Source organism: Manis javanica, chromosome 18 (assembly GCF_040802235.1).
Source record: "Manis javanica isolate MJ-LG chromosome 18, MJ_LKY, whole genome shotgun sequence".
NCBI lineage: Eukaryota > Metazoa > Chordata > Mammalia > Pholidota > Manidae > Manis > Manis javanica.
This window is the reverse complement of record NC_133173.1, coordinates 17,614,064-17,629,863: the sequence shown is the minus strand read 5'-3', so window position 1 is coordinate 17,629,863 and position 15,800 is coordinate 17,614,064.

Genomic DNA, 15,800 nt, shown 5'->3' with positions numbered 1-15,800 from the left:
AGGAACTGCCAGACTCTTCTCGGCAATGGCCGCACTCTTTTATATCCCTACCGGTAATGTCACAATTTGTTTACATGCTTCCCAACACTTACTACCTGTCGCTTTGACTGTAGTCACCTTAGTGGATGTGAAGTGGTACTCACTGTGGTTTGGGTTTGCATTTCCCCAACAGCTAATGATGTTAAACATCTTTTCATGAGCTTAGCAGCCTCTACCTTCCTTGGAGAAATGTTTATTTTTCAATTGTCTTGTCTTTTTAATTATTGAATTGCTATATGATTTGAAAATATTTTCTCCCATTCTGTGGTTGTCTTTTCACTTTCTATATTGTATTCTTCAAAACACAGAATTTTAATTTTGATGAGGTCCAATTTATCTACTTTTGTTTTTGTTGCTTGTGCTTTTGATGTTGTAGCTAAGAAAACACTGCCTAATCCATGATCATGAAGATTTAAATCTATGTGTTTTAAGAGTTTTATAATGTTAGCTCTTACATTTAGATCTTTAATTCATTTTGACTCAAGGTTTACATGTGTTGTGATGTAGCGACCCAACTTCATTCTTTCACATGTAAATATTCAGTTGTTCTGGGACCGTTTGTTTTTCAACCACAAAAAACAGCAAAAACTTTTTTCCCATTTTACAGTTTCCCCCATTATAGAGGCACCCTTGTTGAAAATCAGTTGACCATAAACACATGAGTTTATTTCTAGGCTTTTGTTCTAGTCCATTGATCTAGATGTTTATCTTTATTCCAATACCACACTGTCTTGATTATTGTAGCTTTGTATTGTTATAAAATTGGAAATTCTGAATTTTCTTGAATTTCCATATGAAATTTTAGAATCAGCTTGTTAATTTTTGCAAATAAGTCCTCTGAGGTTTTGATAGGGATTTCATTGATTCTATAGATCATTTTGGGGTTCATTGCTGTGTTAAAAATACTAAGTCTTTCAATACATGACCATGGGAAGTCTCCATTGACCTAAGTCTACTTTAATATTTTTCAACAATGTTTTGTAGTTTTCAGAGTATAAGTTATGTGCTTGTTTTGTTAAATGTATTCCCAAGTATTTAATTTTTTGGCATGCTCTTATAGATGGAATATGTTTTCCTAATTTCATTTTTGGATTATTCATTGCTATTGTATAGAAAATAAAATAGATTTTTATGTATTCATCTTGTATCCTGAAACTTTGTTAAATTCATTTACTAGTTGTACTATTATTTTTTCATGAACTCCTTAGGGTTTTCTACGTGTTCATATTATGTACAAATAATGATAGTTTCATTTCTTCCTTTTAATTTTGAAGTATTGTATTTCATTTTCTTGCCTAATTGCCATGGCTAGAACCTCCAGCACACCACTGAATAGAAGCGGCGAGAGCAGACCTCCTGCTTGCTCCTGATAGTCCGGAGAAAGCATCCAGTCTTGCCCTACTCGGTATCTTATTAGTTGTGAGATTTGCCCTTCATCAGGTTTAGGAAGCTCACTAACTTTCCTAGTTTTTAGAGTGTTCTTTTTTTAACCATGAAAGGGGTTTGGATTTTGCCAATGTTTTCTAGATCTATTAAGATTGTCATATATTATTCTCCTTTTTTCTATCTATGTGGCATATTACAGTAATTGATTGTTGGATATTAAACCAATCCTGCATTCCTGGGATAAATCCTACTTGGTCATGGTGCATAATCCTTTCTATACATTGCTTGACTCAATTTACCAGTAACTTTTTCATGATATTGGTTTATAGTTTTTATTTCTTGTGATGTCTTTGGTTTTTTACATCAGGCATGACCTCACAGATGAGATGGGAAGTGTACCCTTCTATTTTTTGAAAGATTGTGTGAAATATCAGACCTCATTTACCAGTAAAACCATCTGGTCCTGGGATTTTTTTATAGGAAGTCTTTTTAAAATTATAAATTCAATCTCTCTGCTTTTTACACATATATTCAGATTTTACATGTTTTTCTTGAGTCAGTTTTTTAGTTTGTAGCTTTCTAGGAATTTTTCCATTTCATCTAAGTTATCTAATTTGTCAGTACACAAGATTTTCACAGTATTCCCTTATAATGATTTTTTATTTCTGTAAGTTGATAGTAATGTCCTCTCTTACATTTCTGATTTTAGTAATGTTATTCTTCTCTCTTTTATTCTTGGTCAATCCAGTGAAAAGTTGGTCAAGTCTGATGCTCTTTGGAAAGAACCAATTTTCGGTTTTCTTTATTTTCTCTTTTGTTTTTTTAATTCTCTGTTTCATCAAGTTCCTCTCCAACTCGTTATTTCCTCCCTTTTGCTTGCTTTGGGTTAGTTTCTTCTTCTTGCGCAGTGTCTTCAAGTGGGAAGTTAGGCTATTGATTTGCGATCTCTTTTCTTTTTCAACATAGGTATTTAAAATGATAAATTCCCCTCTGAGCACTCTGGCCCCAGTTTTAAACACTATTGCATAAACATTGCTTTCCAGGCGCAATGAAGACATGAAGGGAAACTGAGTCATGGCTACTGTGCTACAAGTATGGCAGCAAGGAGTGGAGGCTACAGATTTCTCAGAGTCTGAGTCAGACTGACGGGGTCCCCCCAAGAGCAAGGGCATTGGTGTGGCAGAAGCATATCTTGCACACCAGCGGAATCAGGGGAGTAGGGGCACAGAGGTGAAGTGGGGAGAAACTGATCGAGAAGCAGGATGATTGGAGACACAGCAGCTTTGGGGAGCTGCCGGAGTAGGTGGGAGATCAGAGACATTCCTTTATCAACTTTCTCCTGAATCTCGGTCCAGGATCCTTCAAAAAGGCCATTTTGGGTCATTTCAACATTAAAACAATTTTGAATACCATTAAAAAAACGGCTATGTATGCAATTTAATTAGTAGTTTAAAACCTATACATGCTTATGTTACTCTACAAGAAGATATGTCAAAGAAATAATCAATCTTCCCATGTTTTCTTCCATCTGCTACTTCTATAGCTTTTCTTCTTCCTTCCTAATTACAACTCTTAAGTAGAATTCGTGCCTCATAATGAAATTACCGAGTATCATAATTCTTCCTAGTAGTAAAGATACCTCAAGACAAATGCTGGGCATAAAAGCCACAGGGCATAAATCTGTCAAGAAGTAAAAAGCTAACCTTTTCAAACAATATTGCTTCTCTCTCACTTACCAACTTTACATTTCCCTGTATGGCCCTGGAAGATGACTGGTTAGCCAGAGACGGGTAAGATTCCTCAAGGGAGGAACAACCTAAGACAGGCACAGTCGCAGGGGGGCCATCAGGTGAGAAATTGGGGATCAACAGACGTGAGGCTTAGAACCTCACCCCCCCTGTTTTGCGAGAAATCTTCTGCATCCGTGGATGTTTTGTTGCCCTTGTCTAGCTTGGATTAGCACATAGTCTACAGGCACACACCTGATCATCTACATTTGCCCTCTTACAGCACTAAACTATGTTTTCTACCTTTATCTTGCATCTACCTACCACTTCAGCATTTTATTAAAATAATAATAATAATAATAATAATAATAATAATAATAATAATAATAATAATGGAGAAATGTGGGATTCACATATAAATCAAGTATAAAAATCAAACGAATATTCATATTTGACCTGATTGTTTATAGTTCATAATGCGTGATCAAAGCCAAAAGTTTCTGTGATGACTGCCCTTGTACTGTTCACCATGTAAGAACTTATTCACTATGTAAGAATTTGTTCACCATGTAAGAACTTGTTCGTTATGCTTCAGAAGACTGGAGACTGTTGAGAACTAGGCTTGGGGTTGATTAATGATTGTGCATTGAGTCCCCTATACAGAATTTTATTGTTGTTAACAACCATTTGATCAATAAATATGAGAGATGCCCTCTCAAAAAAAAAATGGCTATCATCTATTTGGAATCGTATCCTCTCTTATTTCCAATGCTCTTCATGGATATAAATCTTACAAAATGGATATACCGATATACCTCCACAATGGTCCGTATATCACTAAAGCCTTCCACTTTACTAAGTAGGCAAAAGAATGAGCATTATCATGGTTATATATATATATATATGAACCCAGAGAACCCAAAAGGAAGGGCTATTTGTTTTTTGCTCTTAGCCCTCATGTTTAACAAAGAACAGCAACAGAAGGGATTCTTTTTCTATTCAGAATCCAGGACGTTTGAGTGCCATGGTGCTCCTCAACTACCTGGTCCAGGTAAGCCCAGCAATTTGGTCACCACCAGCCCCTGTGACTAGGCTGTGGCGTGAGGCAGAGCTCAACCTCAATCTTTCTGCAGAATGTTTAGAATAAGACGCAAGGAGACAAATGGACAGGACAATTGCTATAAGTGTAGTACCAGAAAAAGACTTTCTGACTGAGTAAAAACCGGTCCAGTATTCTGGTGAGCACTGGTCTCCATGACTCGATGCACGTTTGAAAGAGAAGATCCGATCAATAATTAGACAAATCCATGAGACTCTGCAGGTAGAGTCTGGCCCAGCTGTTCAGTAGCCCATTAACTCCTTGTTCTTGGGCCCAGTGATGAACATTTCTTCCAACATATGGTCAATAGACTATGAATCAAAGTTGAAAAGTCAACCAACACCTTAGCATAAAAATGTCTCATACTGTGTGTCATGTGACTCACGGGGACCCAGATGATGACTCAGCAAGCAGGAAAGGTATTGCTGTTCAGTGACTCACCACTGAGAGCAGCGGATTCCCTGACTATGGCCACACTCCAGGGTCGGGCTCTCCATTGCTCCAGACAAGAGAATCTATGTCACAGTCTTGATGGAACCTCCAGGATTGTTAATGGAAAGAAGTGGGTATCTGTTTTTTCATGTATCTAACCATGCTGACTTTGAAACCTTGAACATTGGAACTGATTGAAAATTGAAACTTGATTTAAAAAATTGAACCTGTCACTTACCTACTTGCTAAGCAATAGTATATATATGAGAGGGGAAAGTCACTGAGTGACTCTCGGAAGGAAAATGCTGGGGCTTTACTTGCTAAGAAGCTAGTTCATTGTGATTATAGTAATCTAGAATGGAAGCTTGTACCATGGATTGCGTGGAACAAGATCATACGTCCATACAGGGCTTAAAGCACAGGTCCCTCTTCTCGCTGGTCAGGAAAGAGTCTGTAGTTAGGCCCAGTAGGGGTCTGGCACACTGGGATTCTTAGACATTTATCGACTTTGGCTCGTGTGAACCATGTGTGGGTGAAAACAGCATTCCATTTTGACACCTTTGAGGCAAATGCTGCTGTACAGGCACAGTTTTAACTTACAGTGTTCACTAGGTGATGGTTAATTGAACTGAGGACTATCATGACTTACAATACTTTTTCTCTAAATACACTTTACTTCAATAATTCTGAAGATAAGATAAAGATTAAATGAAGTATTTAAAAAGGTCTCCTAGTTGTTTAATAATTGCACAGAACACCTGCCACTATTACTAAAAATTACTTAAAGCTATTTTTTAAATGAGGACAGTGTGACTGAACAAACTTAATTATTTATTTCTAAAATCTTGGTTCAGCACTCTGTGATGCAGAAGGTCAAACAGTGGTTCTTAGCTGGAATGATTTTGCGTGCCTCCACCCTGGGGACATTTGACAGTGTCTGGAGACAATTATGGGTGTCAGCACTGGGGGAGTTGATGCTTTGGCATCTTGTGAGTGGAGGCCAAGAAGAGTCTATGCCCAGGTCAGTGTCCCACAACCATGAATTATCTTTAAATCTGCTTCTGTCATAGGTATTCTTGGCTGCCTGTCCAATAGCCACTCTCATTTGCTGCAGAGACTTACTGCCACCATAGAAACTGACAATGCCAGATTCCCTTTCACTTCCCAGCCTGCTTTACAGCAGGGATGAGCCAGTCCTGGCCAGTGGGCAGCAGCCATTACTCCCTGAAGGTCAACCTGGCTAGATGCAGGGACAGTCACACACACAGGTGCCCAGCAGGCTCTTGCTCATCCTCCCTTACCTTGGCTCCGTGCCCATCTCTCCTCCCTGCTGGCCCACAATACCCCTGGGTCACCTCCAGAAGTTCTGCAGCAAATGCACACAAGAAAGAGCTTCCTGTAGGCTTCTCCAACCCTTTGCGGGGCAACACTGCAGGGGGATGCGCTCGACCTCCAGACCAGCTGGCCAGGCAAGCCTCTGACCCTTCCGCTTCCCCAGACAGCCTCTCACTCCCCTGGCTCCTCCCACGGCTGGTGAGGTCCTTTTCCCATAATAGACCCCTCACCCCGTAACCCTTGGGGGCTCTGCTTCCCTGACAAGCCCTGAAGGACGTACCTGGATAGGCCCCAGCCTTGCATGGGATGGTGTTCTCTGTCCCTGGATGTTATGACATTTCCATCTTGGTGCACTTGAGAGAAGGTGATGCTGCTCTAGCCCAGAAAGGATGATCACTCCGACTTGGGTAGGCTCTGAAACAGGAGGATGTCAGCCATGGGCTCACACATCCATTCACGCATATTCATGGAAAAGGTGACTTTTCCATAAATCTGACTTTACTGTCAACTTTTGGAGAGAAGGCGGGCTACCTGATGGGTTTCTAAGCAGTGGATTCAGGAAGGCTGCTTGCTGCCCGCCTGCTCACCCTGAACGTCCCCATGGTGAGCACATGTGGGTCATAGGTGACATGGTCCTGTGATCCAGATTACGACGTCCTCACAGGTGAGAAATCTTCCAGAGTGGTCACTACAACCTCCCACTATTTAAATGTTGGGGTTTTTGAGATGATTCACTGGCAGTGCATCAAAACATAATAATATTTAATCAAGATCTGATCTCAAGGACACATTGTTCTTCCATGAATTCCTAAGCCAACCACTCCTAAAAAACTCCTTCTTTGAACTTGTGGCCATTCCCTCTTTCCCAGAGTGAGCAGGGACTGCGGAGGGTGAGGATTTAGTCATCCTCCTGGCTTGTGCTTTTGATAATCTGAGCAAAGTTTCTGAGGAAGCAACTTTATGTTTAAAAATCAGATACATAGGTCTGATTATAAAATAATTATCTATGACAGACAATGTAGGAAATACAGACATTTTTAAGGTGAGACACAACTTTTTAAGGTAGATATCAACCTAGAAATATCACTTGATACCATCTTGATCATTTCAATCTGATCATATGTATATATTCATATATATTCATTTATATATGTATATTCATGTTCTACAAAAGTAGAGTAGAATCATGTACATTGAAGAGGTAGCAAACTTTAAAATGACCCCAGATTCAGACAGGAGAGTCAGGCAATGTTTGAAGACATGGGAGAAAGAAAATTATGTTGGTGTTAGGGTTGTTTATAAAATAATTCTGAGAGAGGCAAGAAGCATTATATCAGGGTCTTAGTTCTCTACAGTCCTTGATCTGATGATGAACCACTGACACAAGAATGCTGCGTAATGAGCTACTTCAAAGTTCCAGTGGTTTGCAGCAACAAGCATTTATTCTCAATGCGTGGCTCTGCGGGTCCCCTAGGCTTGGCCGGGCAGGGCTCAGGTGGGTTCCAGGTGGCACACTGGGCTCTGATGTGCTCCGAGAGCCTCTCATCCCCTGGCGGGCAGTGCCCGGGCCACGTTCTTGTCACTGGGCCTAACTGCAAAAACTCATTCGCACTGCCTGTAGCGCAGGACTCCTGGGCAGGACTAGAGCATGCTGTCGGCCACAGGGACGCTAATGCGGCGGGGCAGTGCACTACGCCTACGGCAGGACGGAGAGGAGAGCAAACGATGCCGTGGACCACAGATGACAAGAGGCTTTGACATCACGGTCAGTAGCGACAGTTTTGGTGAGAGACGCGTACGCGGGGTTTGAGCTTGTCACGAACGTTCTCTTCTCTTCTGGGAGGAAGGACCTGCGTCTGCCTTCTCACAGTTCTGTCTCTGGCTCCTACACAGCAGGGTCAGGCTCGCAAGAGGAAGTAGACATGTGGTGCCAAAAAAATTTACGTGCAGGAGGGACTTTTCTTCCAAAACAGCTTTACTTCATCAGAATGCAGAAGGGACCTGGCCCAAGAGGTCCTAGTATTGACAACATCAGCCAATATTTTAAACAAATCTTTCCCTGCATCAGCAGTGGCAGCTTCATCCTGGCTTTATAGGCGCAATGTGATCGCCTCTGTAAGTAATGCCCATAAATCACACTTGGCTGGCGCAGACTTCTCTTTTTCTGATTCCTCACTATCTTGTTGGACTCACATCACCCAGAGGGCTTGGCTGAGGCTTGGCAGGTCCGTTGCAGATGAGCAGACCCCAGAGGGGGCAGCACAGTGACCCAGAGCACACGGCGAAAGGCCCTCCACGACACGTGCTCAGTCGCTGTACCCTCTGAACTGTGCTTTCGGCTTCACCCCGGGGTAGTTCTATTATTCCCCAGCAGGTGGCAGGAGACCGTGTGGACAGGCTTGCTGTACGCCAAGCTCCTCTGTGTCCTGTCCAGCGGCCGTGCTTCCTGAGAGACTGTAGTGCAGGACTCCTGGGCACATTTGGATGAAGCCGGTGTCCCAGGCTCCAGATACCCACAGACCACTCCAAACAAGGTTGGGAAGTTGTCAAGAAGAGGTGGGCAGAGCTGGCTGCAAGGTTCAGGGCTGGGCCTCAGAAGCACTGGGAAGGGGTCCTGGCCTCATCCCAGACACAAGAGCCAGCACTGAACTGTGGCAGTTCTTACCCTTTAACATCCTAGGCAGAGCTGGGCTCCCACTTGTCTGACCAATTGGCAAAGCCCCCACCATGCTGGGTCTGTGGGCCTCCCCTCCCCAGGGCAGGCACTTGGGTCTGTTGCATGTAAAGGGGCATCTGCCCACCTCTTCCATAGGGCATCCTCATGCCCAGAGCCAGAGGTGCTGGGTGTGGCCAACCTGCTATAGTCAGGGGTGGAAAGTGCCACCTTTGCAACTGGGAGGGTCCTGGTCAGCCCCTGAAACTGAGCCCATAAAGAAACCCTCACCTTAAACAAAGCAGACATTAAACGGCTACCTTATGACATTTTTGATCACAGAGTTTTACATAAGCTTAGTGAGGTCGCCCTTTCCCTTCCCCACCCTGATATCCTTGACTCTTGCTTTCCTGGTTTGCTTGGGCTCTATTTAGTGTTTTAAAAAGTGTTTTAAAACACTGAAGGCTGCACCCCAGTGTCATATCAATATATATTGAAATGTCACTGCCTGCAACATCAAATGCAATTTTTATCTTGATACAAATCAGTTGAATTAAAATTGATTATTTGACATGAAAATACACTTTAGGGATATTTAACTAAAATTGAGGTTGATCCTGTTGTTTTCTTTCAAAAGTTGTGATCAACATTCCCCCCTCCCTGCCCTCCATCGTGAGGCCTCCGGCCCTTGGAAAGCGGTTATACATGCTTAGTCAGCCCACTGGGCACCCCCGTGGGACTTGATACACACTGTCATCCAGTCCTGGAGAAGGGATGACAGCTGGGGGTCTCAGTCTCTGTGCTGTCATAGGATCCTGGGATACCCTGAAGGTAATTTTCCAGAGAACCTACTCCCACAGTTGAGATTTTACTCCAACTGAAAGTCTGCTCATTCAGCAATTAGAGCTCATTCACACTGTCTGTGACCCTAATGCCAATGTTTACTCCTCATGCTCCTGCTGAACTGGGGGCCCAGAGGTGTGTCAAGTCTCAGCCTTGAGCGGCTGGGCCCCTGACAGCCAGGTGGGTGGGGACAGGATAGCTAGTCTCTCTGGGTTGCGTCCAGATCACCTGTGCCCTCTGCAAAACTGGGCTTCCCTGGGGGATCTCCCAGCTGAGTGCCATGGTGCCGGGATGCCAGTCCTGAGGGAAAGCTGGAGAGACAGAAACCAGGCGGGAAAGCAGAGTTATGAGCAACAACAGAGGTGGCACAGGGGAGTCCGGGCCAGGTGCCCGTGATGGCTTGTGACATCTGCGGCTTGTTCTTGGGGCCTGCTCACAGTGGCCACAGCTGCGAGGGGCTGTGGACTGAGGTCACTAATGTAAAAGGTGCTGGGCCGGTGTGCCATCCACGTGGGCAGGTCAGAGGGCTGAGGGCTTTCTAGAAACAAGGGCAGGTAAGTCACAGCTCAGGGAACACACAGCTTTGACACACAGGATGACCAAAAAATGGTGGGGCTGGGCTTGGATTACTACTGGCAAATGGCAAGTGCACTGATTTGATATTGGAAATGATTATGGAAGGACAGTACGCGGATTACATGTGCCTCCTGCCTGCTTCCTCCTCACCCTTCTTGTCCTGTTCTCAGGCCTGCTCCTCTGCCAGTGGGGGAGCACTGGGAGGCCCACCTGTGGCAGACGGTCTGTAACGGCAAACGCTCAGGGCCTTAGTTGTCAGAGGGGACGGTGAGACAGGTCTTGATACAGGTTGATGCTGCCCGCAGAGAGACTTGTCCACAGGAGAGCCCGGCTTCTCATTTCAAGATTGCAATAAGTTAAGAAACAAACCAAAGAAAGTGTCCCTTCAATGACTCTATCACCTACAGCACAAGTGCATGGGTATTTTGCCTGCAAAAAAATCATATATACTTTTGGCTAAAATAACATGTTTTCTGTTGACCTGATTCTTGATCACATTCTAATCATGTGATAATTTTAATAAGCATGTTATAAGACATTTATGTGTTTTAAAATAAAAGAAACACTGATTTAGGACTTTCAGAGAAAATGATGGCAGAGTAGGAAGGCAAGGTAGAAACCTCCTCCCACACCAAGGAAGCAACTCCAGCAAGTAGAACTAACCCTAAAAATGACCTGAAGAGTGCAGAACAGACCACCTACACCTGGTGAAGAGGAGAAGACCACCCAGAGAAGGGCAAACTGGCAGAGCTGTGATGTAGTGGGACCCAAGCCCTTCCCCCAACCCAGCCCACAAGTGGGAGTGGGACGATGCAACAGGGAAGGTGTAAGTGTGCAGAAGCTCTGCACGCCTGGCCCTGGAGCTCTGCTCTGGGAACACAGGTCCACATTGCACTGGGCCTTGGTGATTAATGGGCTGGATACCACGGAGAGTCAGAAACCTCTGGGAGGCTGAGACTCCTGCTGCTTGAGGACAGGCATGCTCCACTGACCCACTGAGAACCAACACAGAGGTGGCAGTTCTGAAGATTTACCAGCAGTAAGAAGGGTGCCAGAGGGGTGGGGATTAAAGGTAGCTCTCTCCAAAGGAGAGAGGGCAGGTGAACAATACTTCCCCAGCCTGGCAGGCAGAGGGAACCCTCCCCAGCATTCCCGGCCCTCCCTCAGCCCAGCTGGGTAGGCACCTGTGGGAGGCAGCTGCAAAGGCTCCACCTCCTGGTGGCCTAGCCCTGCTCCACACGCCCCTGCACACCTGCTCCATCCACTCCAACAGCCCAGCAACTCTGCCATCACTGCTGGGCAGACAGAGGATAGCCTCACCCACAATGACCCCAGCAGAAGTGCCCCTGCTCAGTTCACAAAGGGCCAGGTGAAGTGTGCTGCCAGACGTAGCAGACTGAGATCAGCCACTGATGGCAGGCAGGCAAAAAGGCGGCCCCACCCACCGCCCACCAACAGCAACTGTAGCTCCACTGCAAAGGAGAACCGGCACAGGTGAGCAGAGTCCTGAGCTTCTGGGCACCACTAGACACCTTCTTCATAAAGCCACTACTCTCTAGACCATGAGGCACAGCAGATCTATCTAATACAAAGGAAGAAACACAGAAACCCACACAAAATGAGGAGGCAGAGGAATATATTGCAAACAAAAGAATAGGATAAGACACCAGAAAGAGGGCTAAATGAAATGGAGATCACCAGTCTTCTTGATAAAGATTTAAAAATAACAGTTGTAAATATGGTCACCGGTCTGTGGAAAAGAATTGACAATCTCAGGGAGGACTTCCACAAAGAGATAGAAGATTTGAAAAAGAGCCCTTCAGAGCTGAAGAATACAGTAACTGAAATGAAAAATACAATGGAGGGAATGAATAATTTATTGCTGCAAGTAGAGTAGACAATCAGTGAGATGGAAATTAGAGAACAGGAAAACAACAAAGTTCAGGAACAGAGGGAAAAAAGAATCTCTAGAAATAGAGGATGGTAAGAGAGCTGTGAGATAACTCCAAATGAAATAATATTTGCATAATAGGGGTACCAAAGGAGAAGAGACAGAAAAGGAGTAGAAAGTATCTTTGAAGAAATAATTGCTGAAAATTTCCCCAATCTGGGGGAAGGAAATAGACACCCAGGTCCTGGAAGTGCAAAGAGCCCCTGAGATATGGAATGCCAAGAAGACAACACCAAGATATATAATAATTAAAATGACAAAGATTAAGGATAAGGAGAGTGTGTTGAAAGCATCCAGACAGAGACACAGATATCTTATTAAGGGAATCTCCATCAGATTGTCATATTTCTCAGCAGAAACTTTACAGTCCAGAGGGAGTGGCATAAAGTATTGAATGTATTGAAACAGGAGAACCTTTAACCAGAATCTACCCAGCAAGATTATTGTTCAAAATTGAAGGAGAGATTTAAATTTTCCCAGATAAATGAAAGTTAAACTAATTCACTACCACTAAACTAACCTTACAGAATATGTTAAGACAAATGAAACTCGATTACTGTCTAACTCCATACACAAAAGTAAACTCTAAATGGATTAAAGACCTAAATGTAAGACATGAAACCATAAAACTCTTAGAAGAAAACATATGCAGAAATCTCTTGAACATAAGCATGAACAATTTTTTTTCTGGACATATCTACCCAGGCAAGGAAACAAAATAAAAACTGAACAAGTAGGACTACATCAAACTAAAAAGCTTCTGTACAGCAACAGACACCATCAGCAGAACAAAAAGGCAGCCTGCAGTATGGGACAATATATTTGGAAATGAATTATCTGATAAGGGGTTAACATCCAAAGTATATAAAGAGCTGATATAGCTCAATACCAAAAAGACCCCAAATTACCTGATTAAAAAATGGGCAGAGGACCTGAACAGATGTTTTTCCAAAGCATACGAACCAGACCATAGTAGCAGTGCAAGGGCTATGAAAACTAGTTATTGGAACCACAGCCTCCACAATAGGCCAGAACTTGCATCCAAAACTAAGCAGGGATGAAACTACGTGCTAAAATGGAAGCTTTAAGTAAGATTCAGAGTCTTTTAGCATAAATCCAAAATAGCCAGGGTACCACCAAAGGCACCTCATCAAGAATGAGGAAAATAACAACTTGAATGAGAAAAGATAATGAATAGCTGCACATGTTAGATGACTCACAAGTTGGAATAACTGACAAAGATTTTAAAGTAACCATCACAAATGTTCCAACAACTCATTACAAATACAGTTGATCCTTGAACAATGCTGAGGTTAGGGGCACTGACCCCTTGTGCAGCGAAAAATCCATGTTAACTTTTGACTTCCCCAAAATTAATTAGTAATAGCCTATTGTTGACCAAAAACTTTGTCAATAACATAAACAGTTGATTTACACATATTTTAAATGCTATGTATATGCATTATATTCTGTATTCTTACAATAAAGCAAGAGAAAATAAAATATTAATAATATCACAAGGAAGACAAAATATGTTTACAATAATGCATTGTGTTTACTGAAAAAAAAAATCCACGTGTAAATAGACCTGCACAGTTTAAACCCATGTTGTTCGAGGGTCAAACTGTGTACTGAAACATGGAAAAAACATAAAATCTGAGCAAATAAATGGAAAATATAAAAAAGAACTACATGGAAATTATCAAATTGAAAAATATAGTAACTGAAACAAAAAATATGCTGTATGGGCTCAAGAGTAGATTAGACAGGACAGAGAATAGAATTACTAAGTATAAGAATAGATCAACAGAATTTACTGTATCTGAATTACCATATGGTCCAGCAATTCCACTCCTAGGTATATACTCAAAATAACTGAAAGCAGAGAATCAAACAGATACTTGTACACCAATGTTCAAAGTGGCATTATTCACCATAGGGGGGATAACAGTGTGCATCAGCACATGAATGGATAACAAAATGTGGTACATCCATACAATGGAATATTATTTAGTTAGAAAAAAGGAATGAAATTCTGATACGCGTTACAACATGAATGAACCTCGAAAACACTGTGTTAAGCGAAATAAGCCAGATAAAAATATGTGTGGTACCAGAATAGGCAAATTCATAGAGACAGAAGCCAGAAGTGACCAGGGAATAGGGAGAAGAGGAATGGGGAGTTAGTGTTTAAGAGACACCGTTTCTGTTTGGGATCTATAGTGTTGGTTGCAGATATTTAATGCCACTGAAATGTACACTTAAACGTGGCTAAATGGGTCAATTTATAAAAGATAGAAATACATAGAACTGAATAAAAATGAAAACATGTATCAAAATTTGTGAGGTGCAACTAATGCATTGCTCAGAGAGTAACTTGTAACATGAAATGCTTACATTAGAAAAGAAAAAGAACCCAGGGTCAAAAATACAAGTTCCACCTCAAGAAATTAGAAAAAGGAGACCAAAGAAACACAATACAAGCAGAAGGAAGGAAATAACAAAGAGCAGAAATCAAGAAACTAAAAATAGAAAAACAATGATTAGAAAATTAATGAAATAAGAAGATGGCTCTTTGAAAATATCAATAAAAGTGATAAACTTTTAACAAGACTGGCAAATATAATAAGAGTGAAGACATATATTACCAGGATCAAAATGAAGAAAGGAGTATCACTACAGATCCTGCATTTATTGAAAGAACAATAGCAAATGCAACAGACAACTTTATACAGTTAAATTAAATGACTTGGATTCAATGGACCAATCCCTTGAAAACCACAAACTACCAATGCCAACTGTGTGAAATATGATTTGAGTAGTAGCAAAACTATTAAAGACATTGAGTCCATAATTTATAGGCTTCTGAAAATGAAATTTCCAGGTACTGATGGTTTCACTGGAGATTCGGCCAAACATTTCAATAAGAACTAGTAGTAATTCCACACAATATCTTCCAGAAAGTCAAAGAGAAAAGGACAGTTCCCATCTCATTTGATGAGGCCAGTATTACCCTGATGCTAAACCAGAATACAGTCTCCCCAAAAAAAGAAAAGAAAGAGAAATGAAACTGCAGATAAATATGTTTCATGAACTTAGATGCAAAACATCCTCAAAAAAATATTAGCAAATCAAACCCAGCAATGTATAAAAAGAATTATCACCATGACTAATGTATGCAAGGCTGGATCAATACTTGAAAATCTATCAATGTAATTCACCCTAACAACAGAAGAAAAATCATATGATCATAAGAATTGATACAGTCATGACAAAATTTTTGATTTGATCACAATTTATCTTTGTTGATATGATCAAAATTGATACCTTCATTAACAAAATTCAACATTTTTGACAAAAGTTCTCAGCAAAGTAGGAATAGAGGAGCACTTCTTAAACTTGATTAAAGCATCTACAAAACACTTTCATCTAACAGAACACTCAATGGTGAAATACAAAATTTTCCCCACTATGATCTGGAACAAGACAAGAGTGTCTGCTCACATCACTCTTATTCAACATAGTACTGAAAGTCTTAGTTCAAAAAGTCTGGGAAAGGACATAAGAAAATATAGAGATCAGAAAAGAAGAAATAAAACTGTCCCTGTTTCCAGAAGACTTGGTCGTCTATGTAGACAAACCCAAGGTTTCTAGAAGAAAAGTTCTAGAACTAATAAGTGAGTATAGAAAGGTTGCAAGGTAGAAGACCAACACCAAAAATCAACTGAATTTTTATGTGTTAGCAGCAACATGCAGGAA